Consider the following 9,811-nt stretch of genomic DNA (forward strand, 5'->3'; position numbering starts at 1 on the left):
GTTACAGAGACCTAGTTCAGAATTTATTTTATCTTTAATGCATAGTGTGGTTTCAAAACGACACTTAGTTTAAATTATTTCGGAAGCGCGTGGATATTGTTATATAAAAAACAATCACAACCAATATTACAACGATTTAAATCTTCAAGTTTATAATACTATAAATATCGAGTTCTAATTTACATGTGAAATATAAGACAAAATGTGCATAAAAGTAATTTAAATCATAATTTGAACTCTTCGTGGTGTTATGAGAATTAAAAGAAGCTTTGAATTAATTAGTGATTGCCATATCAATTTAAAAAAAAGTCATGCTTAAAAAGGTTAAGACATTATGTTCCAGAAAATTGTCATCGACATCTTTTGTTTCAGTGATATTTTTTTAAATAGACATTCTTCATTTACATAAGTGTGACTTTTATGATTTTTATGAATTAGGTACGTAAAAATATTCATACGTATCAGCACAAACCACCCTGAGTAACCATGCTGGCGATTCCTTCAGTCTGCCATAGAACGGCAGATTTCAAGAGCGCGACTGGGAGAGCCATGGATTTTGTTCGATTTACGCTCTCCCGGGGGGTTGTGCTTGCTTGCTACAAAACTTTTGAAAATCTGGACGAATTCCGATATCTTTTAGTAAATTCGGAAAACGTTGCTACAAATTTTTGAAAAACCACATAAACAGCATATCAATCGATTGTAGAGATTAAAATCTATCATTGGGTTTATAAAAAATGGGCAGGTTTGATGAAAAGTTTTAAGAAATCACGATAACAAAATGAGAAATGTGCGCATCATAACAGACGGGTTCGAAAATCACGATTTTTTTCTTGTTTTCATTGTCATATTACGAACAACAGTTATATTTGAGATACTAAGTGAATTCAGTGAAAATGATTATCCTGTTATCCAAATAAAACTAAAATTTGAATTTTGGAAATCGGTTCAGTTATGAATGAGATACAACACTGCAAAGCAAAAGTTCATAAAAAGAAGCTTTTTTCAGAAATTCCACGCTAGCGACCAAAAATTTCATATGACCATCAATTTTTCTATATGTTTAAAAAGATTTATTTTTCACAATTTCAAAACTTATTAAATAGTTTCAATACGTCAAAGCAATGAGAAGATATGGGAACTCTGAGAAGACATTATTTTCGGGGTTTTTTTCCATTCGGAGCAGAATCCAGACGTTCGGATAAGTTACATAAACTGAAATTTTATACATTCAAAATCTAGAAAAAATTTCCTAACTAATGAATGTAAAATCATGAAAATCGGTTAACATATATCATCAGGGGAACGCGCGCAAACTCTCGGGTCATATTGACCCGAACGGCTTTTGTGTAACTTTTTTTTTCGGCTTGCCAGTTGTGGCATTTCCGGTGGTCACAGGAAGTTGCTTTTTCTACAGGTTATGTATCTCGTGGTTTTAGTAATATGTTCCAAATTTCATATTTTTCCGATTTTTTTCAAAAGAGTTATGACGATTTTAAAGTTCGCTTCGGGTCATATTGACCCGAACGGCCTAGGAAGGTTAAAAATGAACATAATCAAACAATAAACAACTGTATACAAACATTTTGTATTGTAGGTATAAGGTAAACTTTCAAACTGCAAAAAAAACTTTGAAATTTCATTATCATACTAGTCAAACATCCGCTTTAGACCTTTCCTTCCTTCATTCCTTTCCTCTTGCCAGCTGCCAGATTAGCACACCAAACACCATCCTGCCTGACTGTCAAAGCGCGCGCGGGCAGGTAAATTCTATTTTCAAAGATAAAACTTTTTTCAATCGTAAATTTTCTGTTTATCCTGTCAACAGATTATATGGCATGGCATGGCACGGTCTGCCTCTCACTCTTTCCTACTTTCCCGGTGCAGTCTATCTCATTTTCTCTCCATTTCCACCGACCGTGTTGACTACTTAAATAAGTCTTAATGATTCAATTTACTTTTGCTCTGTTCTCGCTTCCGGTGGTTATTTATGCTCATACTTTGGAATATAGGGTAAAACTGTACAAAACGCACCAGCTAAGCATAATTGCTATTTATAGCGATACCAATAATTTAAGAACCAAATTGAAAATTGACGACGATTCAAGGATGAAATTTACGTATTATCGAAAAGAAAAAATAAGATATAAACTCGATTTTGACTATTTTTTTGTAAAAAAAACTAAAACAGCCAGAAAACAAACCGCGGGGTAGAATGCCAAAACTAGTGGACAGAACGCACCAATAAGGAAGGGTGGTAAGAAAAATAACAATGATTATACGGGATGTAATTATTGAAACACCAAATGTTTAGTTACATGTTCATCGTATTTTTGTAAACTACCATTCTTTGGCTAAAAATCATTTAGTATTGCTAAACTCATCGAAAATTTTGCTTTTCAAAATACACTTTTTAATATCCTTATATTTAAAACGCCTTCAAGTAGGCAACGAAATTCAATTTTTTTGACTGATATAGCGATATCGCGGCAAACATGGCGGCCGATTATTTTTTCGAATCGAATGTTGGTGCACCGTTTTAACTCGAACAAGGACGAAATTTGTTATAATTATGCATTGTTATCGTTATTTGGGAGTCAGCAAATAAAAAGAATGACATTTTGTTTTGATATTCGGGTTTTCTCAAAAGTTATCAGCATTCAAAATTTGAGCGTAAAACACGTGGTCTTGTGGGCATTCTGCCCCAATTTTCATATGATTGATTTTTGATAAAATTTGTAGGAAGTTAATAAAATACAACAAAATATTTATAGTCTTCCGAAAGTGTACATGAGTGGTAAAACGATAAGCTGTAGTTTGGTCAGATTGCGCAGGCTGTTTTACCATAAAACCTTATATGTTACTAATGAAAAATTACAAGTTTCACGCTGATTCAATTAATTCCTCTGTTTCTATAAACTAAAGTAGATTTTTTGAACTTTTCATCTATTGAATGATGAAAAAGCTTGTTTGCTACAATAAAAATGAAGAAAAACATCATTGGAAGCCGTAGGTTAGTGTATATTTGAGAAAGAATGACATGAGCCATCTTACCCCGCTGGTGCGTCTTGTACAGTTTTCCCCTACAGTTTTTTGTTGTTGTTCCTTTGTTTTGTTCCTTGGATGTTTCCTGGTCCAGGACTCTTTTTTTCAATGTTGCTGCTGCTGCTGCTCTACTGTTGGGCAGAGCGCTCTGAAACCAGTACACAAAAAATTAAAATTGAGAACGTAGAGAAAAAAATGGCACAACGAAAGATGAAGCATCTTAAACTTCGCTAACAAGCTCTATTTTCACGCCGTCATATTTCATCCTGGCTGTGTGTCCTGTGAATAGTAGTCTTCTGCCTTCGGTCTTCGGTTTTCCAATGAAGTAAGATCGTTTTGCTAAAATAAAGAATGAACAAACGAACGAAAAAAAAACAAAAGAGTCCTCTTTCCGATTCTTGAGCAGCATTATGGTATTAGCACTCGAGAACTTCGGTTGACAGCGAGTTCTATGAAGTGCAATTTCACGAAAGGGCAGATCCGAAAACTGTTTGGGCTCTCTGGGCAAAAACTTTGAAGTTGTTTGTACAACTGTGATTAGTTCTTTCTTTTGAATGTTTAGACAAAAATTACAACAGAATATTAAGAATATTTGCAATTATAAAAGGAACAACAATGAATCTGATTTCCAAGTTTCGTTGTTTCAAGTTTGAAATTCGAAGTTTGATTTTAGAATAATCAATCCCACTTAATGAAGTTTTAAATTCTGGATAATATTTTTATTAAGTTCATTCGAATCTATATCGGTTCCCGAAAGCGTATGCGCACATACATAAAAACCCGAACCATTTCGACACGGCGGCAACTCCAGGAAACCTCCTGAAAAGAATGAGCGTAGAGCGCACCGCATAAAGTAATGATGATCAATTTCCATAAAACATTCACAGCAATGAAAAATCAATTAATAGTAATAAAAACAATAATGTTGAAGAGGACGACGACGACCATGGATGGTAGGCAGGCAGACAGAAGAGTGCTCACTCGATGGTGGCGATGCTGATGATGATGATGCTCATGATGATGCGGTTGATCTCTCTGATGTTACTGATGAAAGAGGCTTCACCTGCCTCTGCTTGCTGGCTTCGGGCTTCTTCGCAGAAGTTTTGGTGGAGTCAGAGGAATTTTGGGAGATGGAAGTGGATGGTTGGTTTTTTTTTGTTTTCATTTCCCTCTTTTGAATACTGATGAGTAGTGGCATAAGTGACATAACGCTAACCCAAGCGTAAACATCATAAATGACCGTATTAAAAGACTGGCATTTGGATATTATATCTTATAAAAAACGGGAGATAAGGACATAATGGCCACCTTAAGAAAGACGCTTATTCAACCATAGAAACATCTATAATTTGAGAGTTACATCATTGTTTCGTGTTTAGACACAAAACAAAAATAAAATAAACTATAAATAACTATAAATTAACTATAATAAACTATAAATAAACTGCATCAATAAACTATAAAAAATGAAAATAAGTCACTGTCGGGGCATAATGAGAACCCCACTTGGGGCGGTATAAGCACCATTAATCTGGGCACGATGAGCATTTCCTGCCGTAGAATCTAGCAGCGAATTCAACTCGATGAAGTCAACTGAAGCTGAGTTGACTAGTTTCATCAGACTATTTGGCCAATCGGTAAGGTGTCGAAGAGATAATCAGAGGACACGAGTTCGATTCCTGGTCGAAGCGATTTTTTTTCACTTACCATTCATGATCGATGCATTTTGCACTAAACGGTGAGTCGTAGATGTATCAAACAGAGCACTAACAACATAATGAATGTCTGTTTGTAGAATACAAACAACTCACACACACTCATACACCAGGTTTCTGGTGCTTTGATTGACGGATGATACAACTAGCCGTATAATCACTGGGATGTCTCAATTCCGGGTGATTAAAGAAGGATTTCAAATTTTTTCCGGTCTAAGATTATTTCTCCAAAACTTTTCTTCAAACTGATTTTCATGCGGATAAAATTTCGATCATTTTGATCAGAAAAATCATCATCATTTATGTCTCTTCTGTGGAATCGAGCCTGCTAATTATTGATGCAGTTGAATTGATCGATTTTCAATGCCAAAAGACATACCCCTAATCAACAGTTAATAATTGACCTGAAAAGATACGAAGTTTTGGTCTTCGACAAAGCTGTTCTACGGAATTTGTATCAATGAATTTATAATTTGATTAAAAAATCATACCAAGCTTGTTCCCACAGAAGAAACAAAAATAATGTTTACTTTTCAGAACAAAATAGGATAGATACTCTAGATTTCGACAGGAGCTAGTTTTCGACAACTTTTTGAAAAATTGCATATCTTTTTTATAAGTTGTTTAAATCCTACATTTTAACATTTTTCCATTTTTATATTCCTAGCGTAGCACATGTTAAAAAAATGTATTTTAATGAGTTGTTCATCATGCGTAAATCATTAAGTTCAAAGGTAACTGTATAATTGACCAATTCAATTGGAAGCATTAGTCCAAAGATGGTAGATTTTCAAAGATTAAAAAACAGAGCTTTTTATAAATTACAGCTATTTAACTGAATCCAATCCTGCAATCTGCAGGAACAGATAATGCTCCGAATTATCTGTTCCTGATTGATTATTTAACATTTTCCTAACCATCAATCGAATTTCAACTGTTCTTTTCAGCTGTCGAAAATTAGCGCTAAAAATCACATAAAATCTATTTTACGACATCAGCGTTGCAGCTTACGTAGCCATGGTTTCCAAAGTTTTGTTATTTCAAGAGGTAAACAAAAAACTTACAAATTCGAAGCTGAGGATGGAATCCGCAAAAGAAAACCCTTAATGGTTAGCAAACTTGTTTAATTTAACTTTTATAATTGAAATATTTCTTTTCTAGCCCCTTTGTGCACATGTCCATCTACTCTGAGCTTTAATGCGGCAAATAAGTGACCTTTAAACTTCAAAATGTAAACGGTTTCCCTGTTCCATAAAGCATGAGTTTTACGGTCGTGTCATTTGTATGAAGCTTATTCCGAGATGACTGTGCGGGCACGGTCGATTGTGCGAAATCTGACATACGTTCGTCTAAATTCGAGAAAATTTACTAAAGTACCAGAGTAAGATTAATTTACAAAATAAATAGTATGAAACAAAAATTCGTGGAGTAGATTTTTTTAAGTTTATTAACGCTTCAACTTTTGAGGTCTTTCACGTTCATAAAATCGACGGAAATCTGGTTTTATTATGCTCCTTATTCAGAAAGCTATTCACATTCCTTCAAGTTTAACCCTCCAAAGCCGTTCGGGTCAATATGACCCGACGCGCACATTTCAAACATCTTTATCATCATTCCAATATACTGATGAACTGGTAGTTTTGACATACCAAGTATGTTCTATGAAAATAATGATCAAATTAACGCCAAAAATCTAAAATTTGAGTTTTTAAAATCGGTTCATTGAGAAATGAAATACAGCTAAGCAAAGCCAAAACTGGATGTCGTTTTTTTAAGTAAGACTTTTTTCTACCGGAAGATCTGTCATAGCGGTAAAAACTTTCATTGGACCCCAACATATCTATACATTGTCGGATAGATGGATTCTTGACAATTTCAAACATCAATGAAATAGTTAAATACAGAAAAGCTGTCAGAAGTTATGAGTATTTTGAAAATAAAATTGATTTTTCGGACTTTTAACTTTCTGAACCAGTTTCTTAAAACCTGGTAATACATATCGACTTTATTTTGAAATGTTGAGTAATTAGAATAAATAACCTACACAATGAATGTAATCTCATCAAAATCGGTTAACATTTACAGCCAGGAAAACGAAATCAAATTACAACGCATATTTCCCCGAAACGGATATTTAGCGAACGGCTTTGGAAGGTTAAGCAGTTCGGCTGCAAATGAATTGAATAATTTTTAAAGAGAAAATGCTTGAAGCTGTTTACTGATGGATAATTCCATTTTAACATGACTGTCAAAAACTAAATCTTTGTTTGTAGAAAACTAAAACTGGCTGTCGAAAATTAGATCTTTACAAGAGCTTTTAAATAAGTCAAAAAAACTGAAATTGTATACTTATGGTCCACAAAAAGTGCTAAAAGAGTACAAAAATGATTGTTTTATGATACAAAACATGTTTGATTTTTGAAATAAAACTATGAAAATTACTACACTTTATTATTGTGTGAACCTAGAAAAAAAAACTGTCGAAAACAAGATTCTCTTCCCTTTTTAATTTTGTTGAAAACGCAGGTTTCAGTGGTGGAATAGAGTTATCTTTATTTATATTTCGTCTGTGAGGTCAGTAGAGTACAATTATATTAATAAGCGATAGCTAATTGTCACTTTTCACTTCTTATATTCCCTAACCGGGAAAGTGCTCATTTTTCAATGAGTACTTTTATATTCTTACCCAGAATATCTGGCAACACTGTTGTGTTACCACGAACCCAATTTGAGTAGTCTCGCTTGACCATGTGGTGATGTAAACATTTGTACCGCGTTCATCATCATCACCTGTCATCAGCAATCATTGATCTATTGTTCTCGATTGCGAATTGAACATAGCAAGAGGAACCTGTGGAAACCACATAATGCCAAAGTGTCGATTATGGAAAGTCCGCGGTGTATAGGTGCGGAAGAGGTCCATTACGATAGCGATAGCTAACGACGAACTCATGACGAGCGCCCGTGCCCGTAGATGTGCCATACAATATGCACTGCGGTTCACATATTGAGCTTGACCCACACAGAACCAAAACAAAAACTGTCTTGGTTCTGCCCGTGGCAGCAGAAGTTTGCTGCTTGCCGCTCTGCTGCTGCTGTTCCGGAGGAAACCGTAAGTTTCAACAAATTTCCCCATACAAACTTAAAATCTTTTATTTAAAAACATTTCTTTATTCAGGCATGTAGATAAACATATTATAAAACAATCACTCGATGTGTCCACTTTCGTTCTCAACTACTCTCTCCAGGCGAGATCTGAATCGGGAGCATACCTTCGCAATATCGCAATCCTTTGACATTGAAGCCTCGGGGCCTTTACATTTTTGTTAGAGTTTTAGATCTGTGATTATATGAAAAGATGCCTCCCAGCCCAGCTGTGAAAAACTGAAAATATCTTGTAACTTTTCAACAGTAAATTGAGATGATGGCCTATACCAATACGAAATCTATAGAAAGCCGACAAATACCATGAGGGTAATACCAAGCACCTCAAACCACTCGTTCCAGCATAAGATGGCGGCGTTCCACCACATGATCCATCGGATGAACTCCATTCCCCTATCAACTGAAGGAAGAGAAAAGAAACTTCAATATATTTTCCAAACGGCTAATAAAAATGGATACCTTAGAAGATCCATTCCAGCCATCGTCAGGAAAAACAAGAAAGATTGCTTCAACGGAAATCTTTTACTACTGTAACTTCTATTCAGAAGGAGTTCCAACGAGGGTCCATGGAGTTCAACAGTGTCAACGCAGTTGAATTGCGACTCAAGTTGACAAAGTTTGATATTGAACTAGCGTTGACTAGCTCTAATAATCAACTAAAATCCATCTTAGGATCGACTAAAGATCCAGTGGACCTCCTTCATAGATCTGACGTGTACTAAATAAGTTGTTCCGACTGTGATAAGGTGTACATTGGACAAACCAAAACGAAATTGACTGATAAAGGAAAAAAGAAATACAATAATTTACCTAAAAATGCCCACAAACGGGTAGAAAATAATTTAGCACTACCAGAAAACACCCAAAATAGGGTAGGTAGACCCAAAAACAGACAACGGCACAACTACCGAGAATTCGGAAGTTTTTGCTACCTTCTACACAGCAAAAATTATTTCCTGTAAAATTACACAAATGTCCTGTAATAAAAACACAACTTTTTTACTGGACATTTGCTGTATGAATGAATCTTCGTTAACTTTCAAGGGAAACAATTTAAATTTACAGGTTTTGTTAATTACAGGTGATTTATTTTAAAGGTTGCAGTTTTCAGTGACACGTAATAGACATAATTTTTTTTCTGTGTAGTAGCTTACCTAACTCGGATGATGTAAAAGAGGGTAACGATACACATTCATCAATCGAAAACGCTCATTGAAGAAGGTAGCAAGTTGCTTATATGAACTTTTTATTTGCCGTGGTTGAATTGAAAGGAATCTTTCGATTGCTTTGATTCACTTGAATCATTCAACCAAGTAGGCTCACACAAGAATTTAAAAAAATCAACAAATCTCTGTGTTTCAATCTAGGAATAAAGCCAATATCAAAAGTCATCACATAACACGAATCGTTACAGTGTTCATAATTACCCCAAACAAACGGGGTAATTATGAACAATCGTTTTACGCCCACTAGTTGCAACTTAAAAATTGAAAAATCTTAAAACAAAGAAGTGAACCAGTCATTAGTTTTTGATTGCTTTCCAGAATTTCACTATTAAAGAGCTACTTGTTTGAGCTGATAGTATGAAAAACTCAATAATTTTGTTCATAATCACCCCACCTAGCCCTACCTAATAGTATCTACGTAAAAATTAACTGCCGTTCCTAGCAAAACTGTCCCATGAGACTTTTGCGTCATTTACACTTTTTTGCTGAAAGCGGTCTCTTTTAGTGTTAACTTTCAAATAAAAACACAAATAATTATACTTTGTTCTGAACTTATACGAAATGGTTGGTTGTCTCTATGTTGATATTTCTACGTAAGAAGGTCACACTAGAGAAAATTTTATGAAAAATGCTAATTTTATCAAAAAAATCCCTTAAGAT

The sequence above is a fragment of the Uranotaenia lowii genome, chromosome 2 (genome assembly GCF_029784155.1).
Source record: "Uranotaenia lowii strain MFRU-FL chromosome 2, ASM2978415v1, whole genome shotgun sequence".
In the NCBI taxonomy this organism is placed as follows: domain Eukaryota; kingdom Metazoa; phylum Arthropoda; class Insecta; order Diptera; family Culicidae; genus Uranotaenia; species Uranotaenia lowii.